The sequence below is a fragment of the Eubalaena glacialis genome, chromosome 5 (assembly GCF_028564815.1).
Source record: "Eubalaena glacialis isolate mEubGla1 chromosome 5, mEubGla1.1.hap2.+ XY, whole genome shotgun sequence".
NCBI lineage: Eukaryota > Metazoa > Chordata > Mammalia > Artiodactyla > Balaenidae > Eubalaena > Eubalaena glacialis.
The window spans coordinates 121,353,874-121,380,940 of record NC_083720.1 but is presented as its reverse complement, the minus strand read 5'-3'; the positions used below and the strand labels follow the sequence as shown (position 1 = coordinate 121,380,940).

General features: G+C 41.2%; 1 protein-coding gene across 5 annotated transcripts in view; it reads left to right on the top strand.

The window, feature by feature from the left end:
- Positions 1-16,728: 16,728 nt before the first annotated feature.
- The window catches only part of SMAD1 (SMAD family member 1), an 87,078-nt gene continuing 76,739 nt past the window's right edge, over positions 16,729-27,067 (top strand). The window contains exon 1 of one of the 5 annotated variants that reach the window (XM_061192561.1): positions 16,729-17,022. The gene's annotated coding sequence lies outside the window, so the exon portion shown is untranslated. Of the gene's footprint in view, positions 17,023-17,762; positions 17,833-17,872; positions 18,263-27,067 lie in introns of those variants that run through there. The other 4 variants (XM_061192564.1, XM_061192565.1, XM_061192563.1 and 1 more) reach the window with 4 other exon arrangements.

The following is a 27,067-nucleotide window of genomic DNA, read 5'->3' as shown; positions in this document are numbered from 1 at the left end:
CACGGCATTAGTGAACTGGTCACGCTTCCTGGTTTTCTCTCTCTTCCTGGCTTCTTGCAGTAGCACCGATCTTCTTTGAACTAAGTCCCTAGTATTCCTGCCCAAGGAGGGTGGTTGGGGGAAGCCTTGGGGAATAAGAGGACCTCCCGTCACTGAGGGCAGGTGAGTGCTTGAGCAATACACTGAATAAATAAAAGTGAGGTGACTGTGTTTGTACTCCAAGCTAGTAGCTGTGGATCATTCCAGATACACCGTTGACATGGATTTTTAGCAAGTGAGTCATTTCCCTTACGGTCTTTCTCTAAATTTCTTAAATGTATTCCCACAACACCTGCAGTTAAGCCCAATGTTTCTGGGAATATAAGAAGCAAAGCACACAGCCTATCTCTGAGAAAAATGGACCCAGAGGGTAATAGTGAGGGCTTTGAGAAAGGAAATCTGCATGTGCTAGTCTGGTTCTTTATGCTTCGTCTTCCTTACATCCCAGCATGCTGCCTGTTTGAAGCCATCTCACAAGGACGTTTGCAGGATCTGCTAGGTTGGCCATTCCACAAAAGCAAGAGTTGTGCTTTGCTTATTGACCTATAAGAGAGACAGGTAGAAGCTCAGTAAATATTTATTGAACAAACAAATGAATCTAGTGAGCTAAGGGGCATGAAAGTATCTAAACACTACTATGCACGATTTAAGATGGATGAGGGTTAATTTCTGTCCATTGAAAACACTACTAGGGAGGGAGAAGTTTCCTCAGGGAGGATTGGTGAGAGGAAGGAACACATTAATACAAACACACTGGGGAGAAAGCTTGTGTGATAGGGGGCTTCAGTCTATGTCCCTCAGAGCTAAATTGAGCCAGAGAACATTTGCTTACAGATGAGTATCCCTACCAAGAGGAAATAGAGAGCTTCAAAGAAGGGGAAGTAAATCTCAATACTCTGGGCCTGATGCCAGATATTCCAGCACATTAAAGATGACAGACAAAGGAGACAACACCTTAAGACCTATTCCAGACTGTATATTTTCCTCCCTTTGTGGGTTAGCCGGCGTTGAGTAATGTGTGTCCAGGAAGTAATAGAGAATGTGGGGAAAGATGTTTTCTGCTGTTCTCTCTATAATTCTAGGAGCCACACTGTGAGGCTTGAGGTCTAAGTCATGTTGTGATGTCTAGACTATGCGAGAAGAAATGGAACGATGGTAAGATGTAACTTATCCAAGGATGCTTGGGGCTGAACGTGTACACGTACGTGTACTAATGGTTTGATTCCCCCCAGAGTGACTGAAAAGGTCAGGGTAGCCTCTACTTACTGGGAAAGAAGAATATTTTATCTTTGATTTTTTTAAAAATTTGTTACTTAGTTAGGAAACTCTATTGTTGCAGGTTTCCTGGGACCTTGTACCAGGCTTTTTTCGTTATGCTAATGTAGAAAATGATCTAGTAAATCATCTGTGTCTTGCTACTTGTAGCATGGGAAGAGTTTTGAAAAATGTAGAATTTTGAAAAGGCACAAGGTTTCTCTGGCCTGAAAAGCTTATACTTAATTCAGACAAAAGGGCTTTCTGCAAAAGTTAGAATTTCAAAGCATGACACTTTGAAAGACTGAAACAGCTACAGGTTCCAGAAATCTTGAGTGGAAAAACAAACACATTTAGAAAACTTACTCACGCAGGGCTGGGTTCTCATTACTGTAAAAGTAGAGGTAAGACGGTGGGCAACAAAGTTTTACAATTTATATGCATTTCCTTGTTATCGAAAGGACCATTTAAATGTGTGAAAAGCAATTTTGCCAAAAGAAAAAACTGGCAGTGAGATCGTGTTACACAATTAGCATTATTGACATTTAGGAAACTTAAGTAGAATTGAGTCAACTAAATGATAACATGTATTTGTCATATTTTTCAGTTTTGATTCTGTGTATTGCTTTATTAATAAATGTTTCACCATAAATAGTATATTGATCATTTAGCAACAGAGACTTAGAGACCAGCTATTGAGTTTTCTATCTGAATTGAAAGTAACACTTGGGAAATTACTTCATTTACAAATGTGTACTGAGTGCCGGTTATGTGGCAGATCCTGTAGTAGGTATTTCTAACATGTTGCTGAATAACACCAAGGCATTGCCTTGTTAGCAGGTCATAATCTAGCGAGGAGATGCTCGCACAAAGGTAATTCACAAAAGAGGTGACACTGAGCTCTTACCAAGTGCCAGCCAGCACTATACATAATCTCACAATCTTACCATGGAGGGCCTATTAATCCATTTCATAGATGAAGCAAGGAGCATGAGTTTCTGACCCAAATTCACATGGCTAATCTGGCTCCAGAGCCCTTGAAGCTTTCCTCTGCTTCTGTGTAGCATATACAATGATGGACACACACACAGTATTATAAAAACGCAGAAGTAGGGCTTTTGACTGGGGTGGTGGTAACCATGAGTGAAAGCTTCCTAGAGGAAGCCAGGCCAGAAGGAAGCCCTAAAAGATGAATGAGCATTAAGTTGGTGGTTGAGACGAGGTAGGCAGGAAGCAGATCATGGAGAGCCCTGTGTACCTTCCCATGGAGTTTGGGCTTTTCTCTGTATTCGGGGAGATTCTACTGAAAGGTTTTAAGCTGGGAAACAACATGGCCAGACTTATGTTTTAGATACATCTTTTCTGATGGCTTTTCACAGCAGCGCATCTCAAACTTCAGCGTGTGTACCAGCATCACCCTGCGGACTTTTAAAACAGATGGCTGGGGACTTCCCTGGCAATGCAGTGGTTAGGACCTCGCCTTCCAATGCAGGGGGTGAGCACATGCCTCACGGACAAAAGTAAGTACTTTAAAAATGGTCCACATCAAAAAAATCTTTAAAAATAAAATAAAATAAAACAGATGGCTGGGCCACATTCCCTGAGTTTCTCATCAAGTAGGCTTGGTGTGAGGCCTGAGAATTTGTATTCCTAGCAAGTTCCGGGTGATGCTGTGGCTGCTGGCACCACACGTTGAGGCCTCCACTACTGTTATAGAGGATGTATTTGAAGGGGGCAAGGCTGGAGACCACTCGGAAGACTAATATCAGTAATTTGGAAAGTGCTTTCAAAGGAACATTTAAAGCAAAATCTAGAACTAAAGTATAAGCTCTGTGAGAGCAGGAATTTTGTCTGTCTTATTTAATTCTGTATTTCCACCACCTAGATTAGGTGTAGCACATAGTAAGTGCTCAGTAAACATTCACCGAATGAATAAGTAAATAATAAATTCAAGAAATACTCAGGAGATAAAATCGACATTACCTGATGATGTAGACATGAGATAGAAAAAAGACTGAGTTCCAGGTTTCTAGCTTGGATAACTATGAGTGATACCATGAATAGTGGTAGATACTACAGGATGAAGGGCAGCTTTGGGGTAGAGATGGTGATTTGTTTTGGATATATTGCATTTGAAGAATGTGTGAGAGTCCCAGGAGAATAAAATCATTTGACAGTTGGATATGAGAATCTAAAGCCCAGAGCGTGAGAGCTCTGGGCCAGAGATACCAGTTTGGATTCTAAACTGGAATCCAAGTGGATAGGTGGTAGTTAGAGCCAGGATAGGGCCAGGAGTTTGCTGAATGAAATTGCTCAAGGGGAGCAGGTAGCGGGAGAAGAGCAGTGAGCTAGGAGTGAAGCACCATGTTTTATGGAACAGGTAAGGAAGAAAGAGGACAAAGGTAATGGTCAGAGAGGTAGGAGAGAGCTGGGGGAGTGCACTGTCATGGGAATCAGGGGTTTTTATTGTTTGTTTGTTTTACTTTTTATTATATAAAATTTCAAACATAAAAAAAAGAGTGGAAAGAATAACATGGTGATTTCCCATAGAGCCATCAACAACGGTCAGCTCATGGCCAATCTTATTTTACTTACATCTCCACCCACTCCCTCCCGCCAATTAAATCGTATTGTTTTTTAAACGAATAATAGACATCTTATTGGTCATTGGCAAATATTTCAGTATACATCTTTAAAAGATAAGACCTCTTTTGAAAAATAGCACAATAATATCATTATCTCACCGAAGGAAATCAACAATTCCATAATATCATCAAATTTTCAGTCAATATCCAAAATTTCCCAATTGTCTTATAATTTTTTTTTTGGTTTTTCATTTTTTTTTTTTTGATTGATGCAGGGCCAAATAAGGTCGAAACAATGCAATTAGTTGACATGTCTCTTAGCTCCCTTTTAACCTACAAGTTTTCACCCTACCCACTTACTCTTTTTCTTGGCTACTTATTTATTGAAAAAAACTGGGTCCTGTAGAATTTTCCACATTCTGGATTTTGCAGATTCTACTTTATTTCCTGTGTATTCGTAATTTAGATCTAGAGGTGAGGCTTGACTGATTTAAGTTCCATTTTTTGTGAAGAATAGCTTCACAGGAGATATTGTACACTTCTGGTTATCTCTCTTTTTGTGATATAGCAATCATTGATAGTCATGATCTACATACATAATTTTATTAGAAATTACAATATTCTGATTCTATCATTCTTTTTCCTTTATTCCTCTTTTCATTTATTAATTGAAATACTTTTATAGGGAGAAACTTTCCCCTATCAACTATTTGGTTACCCATGGTGAAGTTATACAAGAAAGGCAGGATAATTGCTTCATCCTTTCTTTTTAGTAACCATTTTTTAATATAATAAGTTGGTTTCCTAGCGTTTAACAAGGACTATTTCAAAGTATCAAAGTATCATGACTATCATAAAGTCATTTATTTAAATTTTTTGTTTCAGTGTATTGCAATTATTATAAACGTACAAATTGTCCCATTTTTAGCTCATAGGAACTTTAAAAATTTGGTTCCTGAGTTTTCTGAGATAACTCCAGTAGCATTTGCTCACTCTTGCTTTCTGGTATGACAAGATGTTCCATAGTCATTTCATGCATTTGTTGTTCCAGATCTGGATTTCCTTATTTCTCCAAAAAGTTCTGTTTTCTTTTAATGGGGAATGGTATTTAGAGACCACAATCTGGATGATGAAGGTGCTCATTGCTATTGCGTTGGTAATTATTTCTAGGATTTTTTTCCTCAAAAGAGCCAGGAATATGTATTTTTAGACAAAATTCATCATGAGTTCATACTGATATTCCCAATTCCAAACTAAGATTAAGCATTTTTAGTTAAATTAGTATTTGTATTGCTTTTTTCTATCATATATTTTATATATTTCAGAATCACATATTTTATAATTTCAGAATAAAAATGCCCAATATTATTACTAATAACAAGACTACTGAAAATAGTTTAAGATTTTGTTTAGTTCTTTTTGTCCTTAAATTATATCCCAGTAGGGATTTATAGTTAAATTACTGTTTGTTTGTTTGTTTTTTTGTCATTTGAAATAATTCACCTCTGTGTGTTTAGGTCACAGTTTTGATTTATACTTAGGTTCATTTGTTTCATTTTGATTTTAATTTTCATTGATTCTTTTTAAAAAATTACTTTTGCTTTATAACTAGGTAAAACATTTCCATGGTTCCAAAACCAAATTCACAAATAGGGTATTTTCAGAGAAATCTAATTTCTATCCCTGTTTTTACCACCTTAGTCTTTCTCTCCCTTATATGTAACTTAAAAAAACCAAAAAAACCCCAAACTTTTGGTTTATCCTTGCATTATTGCTTTGTTATGAGCAAATATCTATAAATATATATTCATAGCTTTCCACTTTCTTGAAATAGATATAACATACTATACATAATTTTCTCCACCTTACTATTTATTTACTTATTTATTTTTAAATTTTATTATTTTTTTGGCCACACTGTGTGGCATGCAGGATCTTACTTCCCCGACCTGGGATCGAACCCATGCCCTCTGCAGTGGAAGCGCAGAATGCTAACCACTGGACCACCAGGGAATTCCCTCCACCTTACTTTTTCACTTAACCAGATATCCTGGAGATTACCCCATGTAGCATATAAAAAATAGTCCTGATTCCTTATTTCAGCTCCAAAGTATTCCATTATGTTAATTCAACTAGGCCTTGAGGAACAGATATTTGGGTTGTTTGCGATCTTTTACAAAGCCAAAGTTTTTGAGAATGAAGGAATGACTAGTTGTGTCCAATGAATCTGAGCCATCCAATAGAAGACATTATTCACTGGATTTGGCAATATGAAGGTCAATGAAATCTTAACCAGGGCTAAGATGTATACACACAACCTACCCAGCAGTATGCAGAACCTAGCTTAGCAAGGATAGTTTCAATGTCATGGTGCAAACTGAAATCAGATTATAGTGGGTCACTGGGTGAAGGTAAAAAAAAGGAGACAACAGGAAGTATAAACTACTCTTTGAGGAAGTTGGACAAGAAGGGACACAGAAGTGTAACTAGATAAGTATTTGGAAACAAGAGGGGTTTTATTTGGGGGGCTCTATTTTATATGTTTATGAATGTTTGTGCAAATGTGTTTGTAGAATAGAAGATATCACAGCATGTTTATTGTTTGGGGAAGGAGCCATAAAGAGAAAGAGTTAAAATGAGAGGAAAAGAAGGTGTTGATTGCAGAGAGATGCTGTAATTCTTCATTTTTGAAGAGAAGACTCTTAAGGTTGTTGAAAGTATGGTTAGAAAATATAACATGTAACAAGCATCTTTTTTAAAATACATTTCCTGAAATTTATAGGAACTCAAGTCACCATGAAAAGACAACTTTCACTGGCCTCATACTTGTCCCCTTGAAGCTTATAGTATAAGAGGCATTTATCCTTATTACAGCATTCTATCCTTTTTGGTCCATCACTACCACTACTGCCTAGTCCAAGCCACCATCTTCTCTTGGGACCACTGTAGTAGCCTCCAAACTGGCCTACCTGCTTTCACTCGTGACGTTTCTGTGGTTCCCACTTTTCTACAGAGAAGCCAGGAAAATATAACTCAGATCCTGTCTCTCCCCTGCTTTAAACCATTCAATGACTCCTTATGGCAGTTAGAAAAGACTCCAAAGTCCTTATGAGGGTCTGCAAATGATGATCTGTAACTTCTTCAGCCTCCTCCTCATTGTTCATAACTTGGCTCAAAGGCACCTTCTCTGGCTGCCCTACCTAAAACAGAACACTGCCTGCTCCTTAAAGTCACTGTCTGTCACAGCACCCTGTTTGATTGTCCTCATAGCTTAAATGATCACATCTTCACTTATCTTGTGCTCCTTAGTTCATTGTCTCCCCAATTAAAATATGTGCCAACTGAAAGGAAAACTTCTTGTTCACTGTAGTAAACCCAATGCCTTAAACAATGCCCAGCACACAGTAGCCACTCAATATACATTTGGTAACTGTATTAATATTGTTCTTTGACTTTTGCAAGGACCTGCTACAGTAATCTTCACATCCTTTTACCTCTAGTTTTCTCTCCTTTTATTTTACACAAAGCATTTCAATTTAACAGCTATGACTTTGGGGAATAAATACAACTGCAGAAACTTTGAAACGGACAAAATTTGAGTTTGAACTCCTTAACAACAAAATGCAAATTTCAGGAGCTTTATATAGGCAAAGTGGAGTATCCCCGAGTTAACTGGAAAAAAACCTGATCACCTTGTCAAGTGGAAAAGTGCAACATTAGCCTCTCTTTTGAAAGATGAGATAACTCAGTGTATATGCTGATGCAGAGTGGAAGAATCCTTTAGGAAACCAGAAGAAGGGTATTCTTTGTGAGGGAGTGACCCCTTCTATCCAGTCGTACAAATAAATTGCAGCCTATGGCTGTCCCACTATGCTAGTGCCTAAGACTGTCTAATTTGGAGGTAAAGTATTAGCAAGCCAATTTGGCCACAGATCTATGGCTAAATATTCCAAGCTACTTTATAGATAATAAAGATGGTGTTTTGAATTCCATCTGCCTGACTTTGGGGTTTGGTTATTATTTGTCTCCATACTCAGGAGACAAAGGAAGTGTTATTTGTCAACCATCCTCCAAAAACCCCTGGACAGACAGTGGCTCAAATGTGGTTGATTCAGTTGGATACCCAAGCCTTATAGATAGATCACTACTGATCACTGTTTTTATTTTCAAATAAGATTCTTCATCATAACCGCTACAGTCAGATAACATTAGCTAAAGCAAATCATAAAAAGCAAGATTTTTAAAAGAAAAATCTCTTGTACAAGAAAAAACTTTACTATGTTTATACAATGGACTCTAAAGGTGATAAAACAACACTAAAAATTCCAGTCATAAAAGATATCATCCAAAGAAATAAAAAGTTAAAGGAAAGTTTAATGCAAAATTTCAAAGGCTTCTCTTTGTCAGTCTTGTTAGTTTATCACAAGAAAAAGATAAAGAAAAATCTAAAGGTACATTTGGCAACTCTAATTTATATGTGACTTTGTTTCTGGTTCTCATTTCTAAATACCCTAAGTTGTATTTTGGAGGTGAAACCCCTTAGATGGGGTCATGTTCACAAGCCCTTGAGATTTACGTTTCAGTTTCTGGCTCAACTCCTGAAATCATTCTTCTTATTTTATCCCTCCAGAGGGAAGGCACTCTTTGTCCCTTCAGTGCTGTGTTTTCAAGCATCTGGTTGTGTTCAAAAGAAAAGCAAAAACAAAACAAACCAAAACAAAACCTACCAAGGAGTCTCCTCCTTAAGAGTGAAAAACTATCAATTCCTCCTTATAATCAGGAGAAGAAAATGTTCCACTGTACACTTTTTCCAGGAATACATTTTGGAAGAAGAAATTATTTTAAAGAAATTTTTTATATCTCAGGAAAGTTATACCTTAACTTAGAAAAGCTGGTCAGTCTTAGCGACAGCTCGATATGACAATTGCCTCAAATACAAAATGCAGGGGCTGCTTCTGCACATGTATGAGTCTTACCAGAACAGAATATTTTTACATAAAACTTTTTGAAGTTCCGGGACAGAAATTTGATTGTTTTATGACATCCCTAGCTTAATACTGAAGAACAACTTTTACAATCTCTGGGAAAATACTAAAACCCAATATAAATGGATATGCCTAACATCTTTACAGAACAAAAAGAGGAAGATTGTTAATATACCAAGTACTTCAAAAGATTACCTGCCTAAGTGTTCACAAGCCTCAACCATTATGGTCAGAGATAAATGACAAATGTAGTAAGGAAGATGAAAAGCCTTCTGTAGCACGGTCTTCTAGCTACTTATCCAATATTCAGTGGTATGGTATATGTCTAACAACAGGCTCTAGAAAAAAAAAAAAAGAAAGCCTTAACTTTTTGGTGTTTGCCAATTTTTGTGCTGTAAGTGCTCCCATTGTGACAAATTTCAGGCTACCAATGTGTTTAACAACCACCCTGTAAAAAAAAACCCTGAAAATTTAACCATTGGCTCTCACAAACCAGAGTGAGCCATTTGGAACACATCACTGCATTCATCCTCCTCTTCTTCGTCACTAGCAGAAATTCCATTTTGTTGCACTGGCAATTTTCTATGATTAAAAAGAAAGAAAGGCATTTCCTAGTCATTCTTGCAAATAGGCCATAAGAGAGCATGTGCTGATGAGAAGTAGGCACATGTCATGGTGGGAGTGGTGCTAGTGATGCATTCCTTAAAGGAGCTTCAGACTCAGCTCACCCTTTTTACCCTTATCTTTTCTTTTTCCTGCCTGGAATGCATACATGATGACTGGAGCTGCAGCAGCCATTTTATGATCAACAATTAGGGAGAGAAGACAAGGAACTCACAGAGATCTTGGCCCTGACATCTTTGAGGTGCCTTACCACCTCTGGAGTTCTTATTTCTGATCTTTCTTAAAATAAGAAATAAAATATATTCTTATATTGCTTAAACCACTGTCATTTAGGTTTTGTGTCAAAGGCAGCCAAAGCCAGCCTTTCACCTTGGGCAAACTCACCAATAGATGCAGACCTAGTAAAGAGAAATTGCAACCAGAAGCAAAACTGTTTAAAATTTTTTTTTTCTGGAAATCACATAGTCATTAAAACTTTTAAAAACTGACCAATCAGGGCTTCCCTGGTGGCGCAGTGGTTAAGAATCTGCCTGCCAATGCAAGGAACATGGGTTCGAGCCCTGGCCCAGGAAGATCCCACATGCCGCGGAGCAACTAAGCCCATGCACCACAACTACTGAGCCTGTGCTCAAGAGCCTGCAAGCCACAACTACTGAGCCCATATGCCACAATTACTGAAGCCTGTGCACCTACAGCCTGTGCTCTGCTACAAGAGAAGCCACCGCAATGAGAAGCCCGCGTACCTCAACAAAGAGTAGCCCCCGCTCGCCACTAGAGAAAGCCTGCATGCAGCAATGAAGACCCAACACAGCCAAAAACAAAAACAAACAAATAAATAAATAAATGTATTAAAAAAAAAAAACACTGACCAATCTACTAAATATTTTGTTGGAATGAGTCTACCTAAAATACTTGACTCTAGAGGCAGAAATTGTATTCTCAGGACAGCACCATGAACCACCAGTGAAGAGAATTTTGGCCACTGTTGTTGAACACATGCAATGTACCAGATACTGTGCTAAGCACTGTAGAGGCATCAGCATACTTGCTGTGTAACACTGAGCAACTCAACATCTTGGTGCTTCATCTCATTTATAAGACGGAGATAACATAATAGTTATATAATAGAGGGGTTTTGAAAAATAAAGGAGTTAATAGTATATGTGTAAGGTGCTCAAAACAATGCCTGGCAAATAGGAAACACTAAGTGTTAGTTATTATTACCATGATTATTATTCCCCACAAACCCTATTGGTTAGGCACTGTTATTACCAGCAGATGAGGGTAAGAGCATCTATCTCATAGGGAGGTTCTGAGACTATGAGGAGATGATTCCTCTCAAGTGTTTAGCATTGTGCCAGGTAAATGCTCAGTAAACTCTGGCTATTATGAGTTCGATACAGAACAGCAGTCAGATGAGGCCCTTTAGTGAGATCTGTGTCACTAATTTAGCAAAATATTGTGTCAGTGTGGAGAAAAAACTAGCTTTTTTTGTGGGAGAGAAGGCTAGTATTATTCATCCATCCCTATAATGTACTTATGGGGCCTTGTGATATATAATTAATATGTCAAAGGATGAGTGATATTTGACATGCAATAGATACAAACCAAGTATATGGGGCACAGCAAGAGCTAAGGAACAGAGAAGGCCTCGGGATGGGGCTTTGGTGTAGAGAAGAGAGAACTCTGGCCCAGGAGACATGGAGTTGGACCTGATTCTGCCATTTACTAGTTTTTTGACCTTGGGCAAATTACTTAACTTTTCATTTCCCTCATTTGTTAAAATGAGAATTCTGAGCTCAATACATCATCTACCCCAACTTTAAAAAGTAATTTTGTTTGTTTGTTTAACATCTAAGAGATGATGTTGGACCTTAAAGAATAGGTCAGATTTTGAAAACTGGAGCTTCTGGTTCATACACCAAAGTATGAACACAGGATATACTATTTAGATGCTTTGGGGGAATACCATTGAAAATTTGCCCACGACTGTGTGAGAGTATGTGTGAGACCAGGCAGGAAATGTGAGTCAGGGTCATACTTTGAGAACCTTGGGTACCAGGCCTTGAAGTTAGAAGTTTATTGGGAGGCACTGCTAAGCCACTGAACTTTTCTGAGCAGGGGAATGACATGCGCAAACCACTCCCCTTGGGAAATTATTTCAGCAACGAGAATGATATAAGTGTTACCTGAGGCATGGAGGAGGGTTGGGGGACCACACTAGAGGTCTAGGCATGAGATCAAAGTAACAAGGAGCATGGGAAAGGAAGGACATGAGAGGGTTTCAAGAGGGAAGTGAATATCTCATGGAAGGGATGAACCTGTGGAAATTCTCCCATATGATTTAATTGGCAAGGAATAGATGTGACAGTTCAGCAGTTTAGTGCAGAGCCATTCATTCCTGGCAGAAACTGGGGGTCTGAACATTTGTTAGGTGAATTTGGAAACAGTTTGAATGATAGGTAGTAAGCTCACAAAATTGGGGATCAGCCTTGTTAATAATGGTTGAATTAATAGAGGTCAGATAAGCAAAAAGAATGCTGTCGATTTATTACAGTTTAGGAGTTCAGTAGCTTGAATATTCACTGTGAGTTTTGGGGAATAACAACATTGAAGTTCTGTGTGGCAGGAAAATGGAGGAGGGAACAGTCCTCAAAGGCTTGTGTCTACATGCTGCAAATACTACCTGACCCTGACTGGAAATGTGGTCTCAGAGAATAATTCTAAGCAAGGATTATAGAATGCCCCACAGACTTCAGAAACTGTTGAAATTCATCTAAAATTCTACTGTCACCATGATATTTACCATCAAATGTTCACATAGAACTTTTACATAGTATACAGACTGTTTTGAAACTCTTAGAAAAAAGGCTAACAACTTTTTGCAAGTTCTTAGAATTATAATTAGATCTGAAATTTAGACTTGAGGGTAAGGACAATAATGAGAAAGAAGCATTACTGTGAAGTATGCTCTACTTTAAGAAAGACACCAGTTGGAATTTTCACAGCCATTCTATTAGAGATTTATTCCTTCAGCAAATATTTGAGTGTCTACTGTGATAGGTCTGTGCAAACTTTGGGGATGTAGTGGGAAACAAACTAGATAGCGCTCCCACCTACACACAACTTAGAAGGCTGATAGGGTCTTCCCACGAATAATCAACAACATGCCTAAATACGTCTATAATTACAAACAGTTCAAAGTTCTCTGGAGGAAAGGGTGTGAGAGAATAAAGGGATTTCAACATCAAAAATATATAATTCCCCCCACCACAGTTATCCCAGGAACACCCCCCCCCCTTTTTTTTGCCTCCTGCCTTTTTTTTTCTTTCTAGTTTTAATGAGATGTAATTGACATCCAACACTGTATAAGTTTCAGATGTACAGCATAATGACTTGACCTACATACATCATGAAATGATGACCATGATAAGTTTAGTGAACATCTGTCCTCTCACCTAGATACAAAAGAAAAGGAGTATCCCTTTTTAATGTGAAGAATACCACACCAGTGATCCTTGGCAGGCTTGTTCCAGGGAAACTAATTCACTTAAATTCATTTAAGGAGCTGATACACAAACTCTACATTGCATTTATTTTTCTGAGTAGAACCATCTCTTTAAATAAGTTTTTGGGTTCACAGTTTGTGTATATAAAATTTGCAGCCAATTTTAAGGGCTCACCTTATTGTAAATGATTAGTAATTGATTTGGGGCAGGGGGAGACAAACTGCTTAAATAGCATCATTAACTTGCTTTCGGTCCCTTGATATCTCCTTTTCCCTGAGGATCCTGTCCTCCTCCCTAGCTCAGCCCATCTACTTTCTCTGATCACACTGCTAGATCTTGGCATTATCCCGCACTGTCCCAGCTCCATGATTTTAATCTCCAGCATCCCATTCTCAGACTGTTCCCCAGCTTTTGGGGGTGGTTCCCTGCTCCAGCAATTCTTGGATTCCCCTCCTCCCACCTTCATTCCTTTGATCTTCTCATCTTTCCATCATCAGCACACTCTCCCGTGTCCTCACCTCTCTGCTTATCACAGTTCCCCAGAGTCACTCCCCTGCCTACACCCTCTGCTCTCTGACCCTCTTTGCCTCCATCACACCCACCTGCAAAACCCCAGCTCTGTCCCTTCAGGCCGACTGAGGCTGGAGGAAAAGCCACAGCCATGCTGACTGGCCTTGCTTTAAATTCATGACCACTAACCTCAAATGGGCACTTAATAGTGCTGCCTGGCAAGCCTACCACATTTCCATGGTTCATTTGCTCTCAAACTCTCCCAAAAGATAACCGTTTCATATGTGCTCTTCTCTTTTCCAACCTCCAGCACCTCTTCCACCCTCACCATTTCTCCGGAAGTAGGGTCTGTGGCTATTTCACCAAGAAAAGAGAAGCAGAGAGAAGAGAAGGTCCCTGTGTTCCCAGCTCCGCAGCCACCAGCCCTTGTGCATCTGGGCCCACACACTGCCTTCCTTTCTGTGCTAGTTTCTCCCTGCTTCAGGGCTCCGGCCCCTGGCTCTTCTGTGAAAGGGGGAAGAAGACTCAGCCTCAGGGTCTTTGCACTTGGCAACCCTCCCTGCAGATCATGTGATATGCTCCATCTTCCTCTAGGACCTCTTGTGAATAAGGTTTTCCCTACCCGCATGGACACAGCAACTGTCCCCATTCTCCATCCCTGTTACCCTTTGGCTTCCATCCCATGTACAGCCACCTGGCATATTTGTGTATTTATTCATTATTTGTCCCCACTGAGGGATTTGTATCTGTTTGCACCATATCCCCTGTGACTTGAACAGTGCTAGATTGATTCATTCACTCATTCCTTTATTCAGCAGGTGCCGGACTCTGCTCCAGGCACTGAGGGTACAGCAATGCACAGAACAGACCAAAAAATCCTGCTGTTTTGGTGAAGGAAGTACTTAGGTAGTGATAAGCGAAACATCCACACCAGGCAGGGAAAGAGGACATAAAGTGTGTGTATTTGGGCGGGATATGGTGGGCGGGGGTGGGGGTGGGGGTGGTGGGGTGAGATTTTAGATAGAGTGGCCAGGGTGGGCCTCGTTGAGAGAGGAATGTTTGAGTGAAGACCCGAGGGAAGAGGCCCACGTGGGCGTCTGCGGAAAGGGCTTTCCAGGGAGGAAACAGCCGGTGTGCACAGGTCCTGAGGTGGGAGTGTGCCCCAGTGGTCCCAGGACTTGTGAGGAGGCCACAGAGACTCGAGGAAAGAGCAAGGGAGAGAGTAGACCAGGTCAGAGAGGTAAAGAAAGACGGGAAGGAAAGTTCATGTAGGCTCTTGTACACATTGTGAGAACTTCTATTTTGAGTGAAATGGGGAGCCAAGGGAGGATTTTTTTGGATACAATGATATTAATATGCAACCCACATTCAAGTTTTCACAACTGTCCCAATAATGTCCTTTTGAAAACAGTCCAATGTTCTATTACCATTGACAGAAATAACTGGCACAAGTGGCAAGATCAAATTTCACAGCATGTGTAGTATTAGTAATTATCATTTGGGGCTACTAGGCTGTGCTGGGAAAGGTCATCTATAGATTTAAAAAAATGAACAGTTCTACGTCTTTTTATAGCTTTTCCCCCAATCCAGAATTCAAACAAGGATTAGTTGTCATGTCTTTTTTTTTTTTTAAACTGCTTTATTGAAATAAAATTCACGTCATACAATTTGCCCACTTAAAGTATACAATTCGGTGGGCTTTAGTATATCCACGGAGTTGGGCAACCATCACCACAAATTAATTTCAGAACATTTTTGTCACCCCCAAAAGAAACCCCATAACCATTAGCTATCACCACCCCCCCCCCCCCAGCCTTTCCAATTCCCCCAAACAAAGGCAACCACCATTCTCCTTTCTGTCTCTATAGGTTTGCCTATTCTGGATATTTTGTATAAATGGAAGCTTACAACTTGTGGTCTTTGGTGTCTGGCTTCTTTCACTTAGCACAGTGTTTTCAAGTTTCATCCATGTAGCATGTGTCAGTACTTCATTCCTTTTTATGGCTGAATAATGTTCCATTGTATGGATATAGCACATTCTATTTATCAAAGGAGGGTTTGAGCAGAGGAGTGATCTGATGGGAGTGGCATTTAACAAGGCTCACTCCAACTGCTGTTTTGAGGAGTAGAGAATGAATAACTGTATCAAAAGTTGATTTTTTGGGAAAATAAGATGAGGCCCAAGAATTGACCTGTAAGTGCTCAAATCATTTAATGAAGAAATTAGCAGAATATTCTGACCTATACATAAACACTATTTTATGTGTTTTGGGGGACTTGTTGCATTTCCTTAGAATAATTAAACATGGAATGCAGAAATTAAAAAATAGTTAATAAATAAGAATTTTAAATGGAATGTGCACGTGTAAAAGTACATGAACAATTGGAGAGTACCATTAATTGGATTTTTAAAAAAATATTGCTGGTAATGGTTCTTTTGGTACATGTGAAATTTATTCCTCAGAATAATTATTCGCCTCTAAACATAACTCAACATTATGGTAATTATCCAAGATTTCATGCCAGCTTCCAAGAGAGCTGGCCAAGAGAAAAATGAAATCTTATAAAAAAATATTTTCAATGTCTACGCAGATCAGGTATCTGGGAGCTAGTTCCTTTTTATTTTGGGAGGTTGGTGTCATCTAAAAGATTGTAGAAACTGGATCAAAAAAATTTAAAGTTCTATTGTGGCATCTGTCATTATTTGGAGCAGCGAGGTAACCAGCTGGAATCATTAGATCCCGAATTGGCATAAAACACACGTACTGATTCAGGGTTTGTTACAAGCACATGCAATAGTTATTAGGTTATCCATTTTTGGGTACTTGCAACTTCTGGGGCTTGAAAATCGTTAAGGAGTAAGCGAGGGGCAAGGAAACTAGACACAAAAAGGCGAGGCTCGAAAGGTAATTGTCAAAACGCACTCCACGTTTATAGAGCGGTTCGGTGGGCCCGGTGGACGTGTTCGAGGAACATTTCAAAAAAATAAAAATTGAACTCGGAACTTCACCGGCAGGTAAGGTACCGAGTCCGCTCCCCCGGGACTAAAGGAGGCAGGGGCTGTGGTGTTTTCTCCTTAGAACCAGCGGGGCGTGGGGCTGGAGGCGCGGGAGGCGGCGCGGGCCCAGCGCTCGCGCCGGCGGGGACGGGAATTTGGAGAGGATCCCTGGTCGCGCAGCCGCGGCGGGAGCGGCGGCGCGCGCGAGTGCGCGTGTGAGCGAGCTAGAGAGCAGGCGGGCGGGCGAGTGCGCCGGGTATTGGCAGCTGAGGAGTGGAGGCTGGGCGGCTCCGACTCCCTGACGCCAGCGCGACCAGATCAATCCAGGCTCCGGGAGCGAGCGAGTGTGCGAGAGGGCGGGCGGGAGGAGGAAGGAGAGGCCGAGACGCTGAGCCCGGGCCGAGGCGCGGGGAGGGACCCTGCGAGCGCAGCGCCCGGCCGGCCTGACCCGGGCCGCGGGGGACCCCGCTCGCCCGGCCAACTCGTGCGCCCGCGTGGACAGGCGCGCAGCCAACCCGGTAAAACGAAACAGACCCGAACCCAACTTTCCCCTCCATCGCGTCCCCGCCCTCCCCTCGGCGCCCCCGGCTTCCCAGCGCCGCCGCTGCTGCCGCCGCGGGCTGGGGCGGGCGCGGGCCGGCCGGGTGGCCACGATTGCGCGCGGGGCTGGCGGCGCGGGCGGCGGCGGGGAGGGGGCTCTTCCCCGCGTGGGGCGGACCGGGGATTTCCCCCCCCCCCATGATGGCGCCTCCCGGCCGCTCGGAGGAGCAAGCCTGCCACCTCCTCCTCTCCTCGCGCCTGGCCAGCCGGGCAAGGCTCGGGCCCGTGTGCCCCCCGCGTCTTTGTTGGGTCTGCGGTGGGGAAGCCGCGTTCCTCGGCCCCCGGCCCTGCCCGCGGCCGGCCCTCCGCGGCCACCCTCCCCCTCCGCCCGTTTCCTTTCCCCTTCCTGCAGCCGAGCCTGGGCCGTCGGCGCGGCCCGCGGGTCCATTGTGTCCCGCGCCGGCCCGGGCGACCCCTGCGGGAGTCGGAGGGCGGCCGCCGGCGCTGCCTTTTCCGCGGAGCGGGCCTGGCGTAAGGGGGACACCCGGTGCCCTGGGTCCTTCTGCGTCCGGGGCGGGCTCCTTCCTGTGCCCCACCAGCGTCTTGGGGGTCGAGGTCAAGGAAAGTTCGCACTGAAATTCCCTCTCATTTATTCAAAGGTTTGGCGGCGGCGGAGGCGCGCGTAGTTTTTTTTTTTTTTCTCTTCCGCCTACACCCCCCGGAGTCTCCGAGTGTCGTCTCATTCCTTTCCCTTTCCCGGATTCGATTGCCTCACTGCATGTGTATTTGTGAGTTCGCTGTGCAGCAACTGTTCATTTACTCTGCGCCCGGTCTTTGTTAGTGTTTCTCGGGGTTGTTTCTGCAGGAAGGGGGGTGGTAGTGTAGGGTGTGAGAGAGACAGACGTGAGCTTGTTTTTCTCGTTGCTTAATATATTTGAAGGTTTCCAGGGAGAGCGTTTCCCTGATGTACTTTGGGAAGGGAGGGGGAACAGATGCCTGCCGGATTTTACAACTACAGTAGCTGCGGCTTTTGTTTATTTTGCGGCGCGGACGATGTTTCAATGCACTTGCAAGATCCCCGGCCGGGCGCTTCCCTTCTGAAAATCGAGGCGCGTCTCCGAACCCTCTCCCGAGAAAACATCGTCGTCGTGAGTGCTGTGACAGCCGGCCTCTTTCTTTCCCCTGAGGTTCTCTTGCCATTGTAGCTGAAATTTCAGAGTAGGTGGAATGATACAGAAGTTGCCTGATCTCTGTATGTGCTTCCTCTTACTGAAACTCCTAGCAAGCAGCTCAATCGCAAAATGCCTTTATTTCAGAACGTTTCTCGCTTTCATTACCTGCCGTGGATAACATGCCTGCATTCAGTAGCACAATGAGAAAACTGTTCTCTGCCCATGTTGATTTTTCATCTTGTTTCTCATTACCACTTGACGCTTTATTGGAGGTAGCTGAGCTGTATTGGAACCACGATTGAAAAAGAATCAGGGCAGAATCAATGTGCACTGCCGCGGGATTTTCAATTAGTATAAATATTTTGCATCAGTGTTAATTCTCATGGAGGTGCCAGGCCTAAATATGCTGTAACTGATTTAAATGTTTGTCCTCCCCTCTCCCTTCCTCTTTCCCATTTGTAGTTATTTGATATTTCTGTGCAGGTGGTGTACATTTGTGTAATATTGCAGTTCTTAGGAAACTGTAACCAGGGTCGTGGGAGATGATTTTCTAGAGGTGGGTGATGTCTGAGCCTCTGGAGGATCCAGGCAGGATCGGGTTTCTTCTGAGGGTAGGGATTTGTCCTTGATTTAGTTTTGACCCCTCCAACCGTAGGTATGTAACCAAATACATTTTTCCTTTTTGCAGTATCCTTTGGTTTTATACCCTTGAAGAGCTGATGACCTTTGCATTTTAGAGAAATGACAGTTTTTAGGCAATATAAAATATTAACTTCTTACACCTCTTGGAATTTAATTTTTTTTTCCTACTAAGTTCATTAAAGCATTAAGAGGAAGTCTCATTTTTCCAAATACATTTATTAGTTGAAAACTAAATTGCAGTTTGTAATTTTGAGTTCTAGTAATTCTGGGTTTAGTAACTTGGTTAGAGTGGAAAAAGAATAAACTTGAATGTAATTAGATGAGTATATTTAAGCTGCAGTCGCCTACATAATCAAGGCCAAGTTGTGTGTGTATAAAAGATCTCATTTGTGTAGTCTTACAAGGCTAATGGAAGCATCATTGAGGCTTTATAAATAATGTAAGTTGTGTATAATGTAGAGTCTCCAGAGACGGCAGAGAAAGCATCATTACCAGCCTTTTCAACCTGCTTGAGATCTTAAATTGATTTACAGCACTGAACTGGTGCAAAATGATACATCAGGATGACATGGGGTCAGCCTGTAAAAGTCTATGATGTCAGCCTATTAGTTCAGTCATCATAATTAAACCATATTACAGGGGCAGCTAAGCAGGAGTCTGGCGTTATCCTTCAGATATGGGTGGTACATGGATTTTGTTTATAGTGGAAAGGCCAAACTGGCAAGGAACGCTAGTGTTTCTGAAAAGGGGGAAAGGCTTACAGAACTCTGAATTTCTGAAAAAATTGAAGCTAAATTAAGGGATGTTCAGTCTGCATTGTCTAAGTAGCTTTGCATTTGGTAGTGGAGAAACAGATGCTTTGAGGGTGCCGATCAGGACCTTTGCAGCTCTGATCCATGCACTGAATCATGCTTCATGTGAGCTTGAATTTAACTTGGCCTTAGGGACCTTATAAAATATCAGAGGACCACATATTTCACATCTCTGATCCTTTTATTAACACCGAGTTGCACTGTATTGATGCAAACGCTGATACGTTATTTCTTTAATCATAGTTACCAGGTCTCCACTGGAAACAGAGATATTTGAATTGAACACATAAACAATTCAGGAAAAGAAGATTCTTATTTTTTGCTGAAATTTCTGGCAATCCTTATTCAATTTATGGGTCATCTAGGGCTGTGCTGTCCAATTAGGTAGCCATAACCATGTGTGGGTATTTAAGTTGAAATTAATTAAAATTAAATTAAAATTAAAATTCATCTCAGTAGCACTAGCCACAGTTTGCGTGCTCAGTAGCTAATGTGGCTAGTGGCTACCACCTTGGAGAATGTATACATAGAAGATTCCCATCATCACAGAAGGTTCCGTTGGACAATGCTGTTCTAGACCCTTCGCCTCTCCTCATCCTCACTTTCTACTCACCTTTCAGCTGCTTCTCTTACTTGTTACCTCTGTGGATGAGTTTGTGGGGTCGAAGGGAGAAAGAGATATGTCAATTAATTTTGCTACTTCCTAGTTGCTCTTGTTAAAAGAGTTTGGAAGTGACAGTTGAAGCTACTGCATAAAATGAGGTTGACTCTTCTGTCAATCATATTTATCATTGGTGTCATGGCTTCTAATTTGATTTAGAGTTTTGGGTAGGAGAAATAATTGTAGCTGATTTTTTTTCTGAGTTTTTACTGTGTCCTTGTCTTTAATACTCGTATCTCATTTAAGCGTCAAAACTTCCCTCAGTACTGTTGTTGTCACGTTTTACAGGTAAGGAAACTGAGTTCTGAGTGATTCATTGTCTTGCCTCAGGCTGCATAACTAGTGATTATATTCTTAGCCATGAAGTGAACAAGGCAAGCTCGCTCTAGAATCTCACTTTTCTAAAAAATTAATTAATTAATTTTTGGCTGTGTTGGGTCTCTGTTGCTGCGCGCGGGCTTTTCTCTAGTTGTGGTGAGCGGGGGCTACTCTTCGTTGCGGTGCGCGTGCTTCTCATTGTGGTGGCTTCTCTTGTTGTGGGGCATGGGCTCTAGGCGCACGGGCTTCAGTAGTCGCGGTGCATGGGCTCAGTAGTTGTGGCTCGTGGGCTCTAGAGCTCAGGCTCAGTAGTTGTGGTGCACGGGCTTAGTTGCTCTGCGGCATGTGGGATCTTCCCAGACCTGGGCTCGAACCCGTGTTCGCTGCATTGGCAGGCGGATTCTTAACCACTGCACCACCAGGGAAGTCCCCTCTCTTTTATATATATATATATATATATATATCTAGAATACCTGAATAATCATTGTTCTGCTGGGCTTTATTATTCTGGTATAGACATGACTTTGCTTTTATTTGTTTAGGCTTTTAGACAACTTTGCCTTCTATTGTGCTTTTCTGGGCCATCTTCTGTTGTCTTCCTTTAAGTGTTTAAGAAAGGAAACATAATGTTAACACTTCTCTAAGCAGAACATAATTGGAAGACTAAATCTGACATAAAAGTAATGCATTTCAAAGCCAAATTGGTTTTATCTCTGCTTTTCTGGATAATTCCTGTCACTTTCCCCTTGCTTTTTTCTTGTATAATCACAAGCTGATGGTACTAAAAAAGAAAGTTCTAGTAGTTCAGTTTATCTCATTAAAATTAGTCTTCTTTAGCTGGTAAACACTGCACCTTGAGATACAAATAGTTCATTGAAAATTCCTTGGAATTTTTTTTTTCTCTTTTTACATGTATGTCTACTTTTGTATAGTCTTGCAGTTTCAGTCATTTTTATTTTTATTTTTTTTGGTCAGGGCTATTTAAGAATTTGATGAAACCCTGGATCCCCTATCACACTCCCATCGTCTAATCCAAAAATGCTTATATGCCCTGGTAAGCTTGTGCGTGCACAGAAGTACCCAAATTTCAGGTGAAGGACATCCATGGGACTGCCTTGCCAAGTGTGTTCATAAACACTGATTTGTAATTTCCTTTACAAAGAATAGAGATATTGAGTGTTAAAAGCTACTTTGATGTTCCTATCAAGTTGAGCAGTCCGAGGCCCAGGGAAGACAGCGGACTTGCCTGAAGTCACCCATCCAGTGATTGGAGGAGGGAAAGCCTGCACCTGGATCACTGTCATTGTCAAGTTCCCATTTGTTTGTTTTTTCCTTCCTCACTCGCTGTGCTCCTGGGCCTTTGGTCTGAGCATATCCAGTGTTAATTGGGGAGGGGAGGAAAGAAGAATTTTTTGGCATGATATTAACTTTTTGTACCCAACATTGTTTGAGCTGAGTATGAATCAAAAAGTCTGACAGCCTCAGAGAGATGTTTTTTACAGATTAAAATTGATTTTTTTTTTTTTTAATTTTAGAGATGGAAAAGAAACGCCTTATGCCTGATTTAGTCAATGGGACCTTACTAGAAAATGGTAGATCCAAGATTCTACGAAGTTCAGATTAAATCAGGCAAGTCTGCTGTACAAATCTCCTCTTTTGGCTATCAAAAACAAATCATATTCCTAACCAAAAGTCAGAGATTGGGGTATTTAGGGAAGGAGTTAGGAGGTACTAGGGAGAGAATTGGAAAGGTCTAAGGAGAAAAGGGATAATTTAAATATAAAAATTTAGAAATGAATATAAAGTTATAAAATGACATTGAGGCTGATGAAGTATTCTGTGTAATTGTACTTCTGTATGTGGTTTTTCTTTTCTTTTTTAAAAACTTACTATTACCGGTTTATTATGAAAGGATATAACTCAGGAACAGCCAGATGGAAGAGATGAACGGGGCAAGGTATGGGGGAAGGGCGCCGTGAGCTCCATGCCCTCTCCAGGCTCCCCATCCCCATAGCACCTTGATGTGTTCACCAGCCTGGAGGCTCTGGTCTTCATTTTTGGTACCAAGATTAGCAGGAAGTGCTTTGATAACAAATAGAGGCATCTCCATTTTGCCTCGAATTGAAAACTCTTGACTCTTTATCCCCCTTTTCTGCTATTACGTCGTATTGCAACTATTTAGGCTAATCTGGTGACCTGTCATCTGATTTGCTGCAAAAATACCTGAAGTATTTTTAACACTTCTGGAGTTACTGCCTTTAAAAAAAAAAAAAAAAAAAAAGCTAAGTTGCATGAATGTATTTACTTAAAATCTAAGTCAAAATCTTCACTATGGTGTTCATTATTAAAATAATGTCAGTTTTAGAGATGTACTACTAGTCCTAGGCAAAAAAGTAACATTTACAGCTATTGCTTGCTGACTTGCAGAAATGAGCGGGCCCTGTAGAACCTTCATTTGCATAAGGAAAGCTGTCTTTCAGATGGGAAAAGCCAATCTTTCAAAAACAGTTCAACTCCAATGACTGCATCGGGTTTTTAGGCTGATACTGGGAACTGCAGTGTTTGAGCAGTTTAATCTAACATCTTTGTGATTTTTAAAAAATTATTATTTTATTTTTGGCTGCGTTGGGTCTCCGTTGCTGCGCGCCGGCTTTGTCTAGTTTTGGCGAGCGGGGGTTCCTCTTTGTTGCGGTGCGCGGGCTTCTCATTGCGGTGGCTTCTCTTGTTGTGGAGCACGGGCTCTAGGCACGAGGGCTTCAGTAGTTGTGGCACGCAGACTCAGTAGTTGTGGCGCATGGGCTTAGTTGCTCCGCGGCATGTGGGATCTTCCTGGACGAGGGCTCAAACCCGTGTCCCCTGCATTGGCAGGCGGATTCTTAACCACTGCGCCACTAGGGAAGCCCTGTGATTTTTTAATAAGCTAAAATCAGAACTTTAGAGAACATTCCCTCTTGAAGATAAAGCATCAAACTCTCTAAGGTTTGAGGGAATCTATACCTGGCAATTCTCCCAAATCTCTCTGCTTGGTTCCTAGTGTTCACATAGGAGCCTTATATAGAACCCAGGTCTATGGTTGGTGGATTGATTTCTTAACTAATTTTCTTGAGACAGACAAGCCTGGATTTCAAGGAACACATACAGCATACACAGCAATTACTTATGCATCTATATGCTTTTGAGCTCACGATGAAAATAAATATTCACTATGTCATGTTTGTGAAAAGGAGGATAGAGGGGTCTAGCTTTTGATTCAAAAATATATTTATATGTGTAATTTTTTAATGCTTTATTTGTAGTTTCCCCTTAATTTTAGGGCAGCTGTACTATATTTTTTCCTACGATTCCAGATAGTTAGGGTATAGTTACTCAAACTATTCATTCATTTTCCTCTCCATGTCTATCTTTTGTGGTTTCTTTGCGGTGTGCTTATGCAAAGTGGAAGTATTTCAGACCTTTATAGTTTTTTTTCTTTCAGTTTCGAATACCACAAGAAGAAAAGGGAACTAATTATCTTTCAAGTATTATAATTAGGCATTAAATTAAGTCATTATTTAGTTAGCTAAATGCAAGATCTTTTGTTTAGATTGAAGGAAAACATGTCTTTTTAATGGAGGAGAGGGGTATTAAATATCTCCTTATTTGATAATTTTGATGCAGTGTGGTAATGAGCATATACTTCACTTAGTGAGTCTGTTAGTTCAGAGTGGCTCAGTAATTAGGAGACCCACAAAAATGAAAAATTAAATGCAACATCACAAGAGTTGTTGCAGGGTAATACAGGGGTAGGTTGTACAGACAGTTCACATGAGGCCCACTGTGGTGTGGAAGGACGTGTGGGTTTGCATAGGGAGAAGGAAGAGACATTTGGGCAGAGTAGCGGTGTGGAAGACTCAAGGTAACAGGAGTGTTGGGAGCAGCGCTGTCCGATAGAACTTTCTGGAGTGATGGAAATGTGCTGTATCTGTGCTGTCCAGCACTATAGCCACTAGCCACAAGTGGCTGTTGTGCATTTAAAATGTGGCTAGTGCAACTGAGGACTGCATTTTAAATTTTCATTAATTTATGTTTAAATAGACACCTGTTTAACAATGAGCTATCACATTGGACAGCACAGATCTGGAGGCCAGTCTGCAGCTCTGCCTGACCACAGAGGGTGTTCCTGATGGGGTCCCGTATGGTGAGCTGGGAGAGGTGTTTGGAAAGGTTGAGTTGAGGATGAGGATTTGAGGACCTCAGCGTGCCAGAATAAGGAAGCATTGGGAGGTCACAGAAGGTGTTTGAACTTGCAGTTTGGGTTGGAGAGGGTACAGCCCATATGCCAGGAGATTGATAAGAAAGCTTTGAGCTTTGAGTTCTCTCTCTCTGATGGGGTGGGTTTTGTGAGTGAAAAGACACCTGGTGGTTATTTGGCTATAGAGTAATGGGAAAGAGGGGTGTCAGATTATTCTTAAGTTTCCAACCTGAGTGGCTGGAAAATTAATAAAGCCTTTACTTAAGAATAGAGAAGAACTGGTTGTGGAAGGAATAAAAATTGTGTGAATGATAAATTAGAATTGACAGGTTGAATTTAAGGTGGGGTATCTAAGTATTCTACGGGCAAGTTGGAGATACATAACTAAGCTAAAGCCTAGGGAAGGGCTCGGAGCTTTACGTAGATGCCAAGTAGTGATCTGTTGGGAATGATGGTGGAACGTCCAGGAATGGATCGGTATTTGGAGAGGATCATGAACAGAGAAACAGAGAGCTGGTGGGTTGAATCTTCCATTGATGCCCACAATTAGGAAGTGGTAGAAAGGAGAGGCATGTTTGAAGTAGACAAAAGAAGGAACTGGAAGAAAGGTGTGGGGTCAGAGGAGAAGTTAAACCAGGAAGCCAAGGGAAGAGAGATTCCAGAGGAAGGTTCAAAGGGGCACATGTTGTATGGTTCAGGGTGAAGGAGAGAAGGTCAGGGTAATCAAGTGAATGCAGCTGAGGTGAAGAGACTGAGTATATTAAGAAATGAGAAACAGAGTCTTCTATGCCCTCGAGTGACTTATGTTTCAAAATTGATGAGATGACTTCTTATTTGAAGGTTGAGGGAAAGAAGTTAATGGACAGAAAGCAATCAAAGATGATGGAGTTAGTGATCTGGAGCGCAGGTGACAAAATATGAGTCATGGTAAGGAGGGAGATTGTCTGAGAAGGAAGCAGAATGGGGTCCGAGAGAGGAAAGCAGATGGCACAGAGCTCCTGTCAACTTGCGCTGGTTTTCCCAGTAGTGTCGGAGGCAAGTCAGTCCCTTCATTGGGATGGTGAGCCGGGAGAATCAGAAAATGGTACTGGAAGTTTAAGAATAATGGACAAGTTTTGGAAGAACCATTGTAGGTGATGTGCCAGGAAATCTATGGTGAATTCAGAGGCTGAACAGTCGGAGGAAGCCTGGGGTGAGGTTTGATGTGGCTGTAGACTAGTAATTGTTGCTTTTTAGTGTAACTTGGTGGCCTGAAAGTAAGATTGGAGAGGAATGTTGACAGAGATGATTCTGGCTGAGGGATAGAAAATAGGCTAAGAAATGAGGTTCTAGAGTCAGGTTGCCTGGGTTTAAGTCCCGGCCCCCAACACTGACTTGCTTTTTTATAACTTTGGGAAAGCTGCCATTAACTTTTTTTTTTCTAATTTTTTTTTAATTGAAGTATAGTTGATTTACAATGTTGTGACCATTAACTTTTGAACCTCACTTTCCTCATCCGAAAAATAGAGATAATAGTATCAGCCTCAGGACTGATAGAAAGATGAGTTATCCTTCCATATTTCATCTAAGATGCTGTTAATCATAAGATGTTATTTCATGTACTACTGAGGAAAAAACCATCATTTAGGCACAACATACCACTGATCGTAAATTTCCTGGTTAGGAGAGGGTACATCGTGCAGTCAGTGAAGTACAGAATACATAAAGGACTTAGCTTAGGACCTGGCACATAATAAGGATTTGGAAAATGTTAGCTATTTAATATTTGTAAGAGTCAATGTGATTGTAGGGTCTAGAATGTTAATATCGAATCCAATCTAGATAAGGGGTTACAGGTTATAAGTCTGATGGATTAAATGAACTGAGAAGGGTTAAGCAATGGGAATCCCGGTAATGAAATTGTGAAATAGCAAGTTTGGGAATTTGTAGATGGAGCGTTTCCCTGACAATGCCAGCTAAAGGTTTTTAAGAAAAGTATAGTAATTGAACTAAGAGAAGAATGCCCTTTAATGATTTTAAAAAGCTATTTAAAGTTGCCTAGAGCTTTTAAAAGTAAGTATTGTGAATTTATCTATGGATTTTTCTTACACTATTCATTAGTGTTAAAAAAATTTTTTTTCATTAGAGAATACACACTCAGTGAAGAAAGATTCCGGCGTGGATTCTTGTCATAGTGTCAGAAGGAAA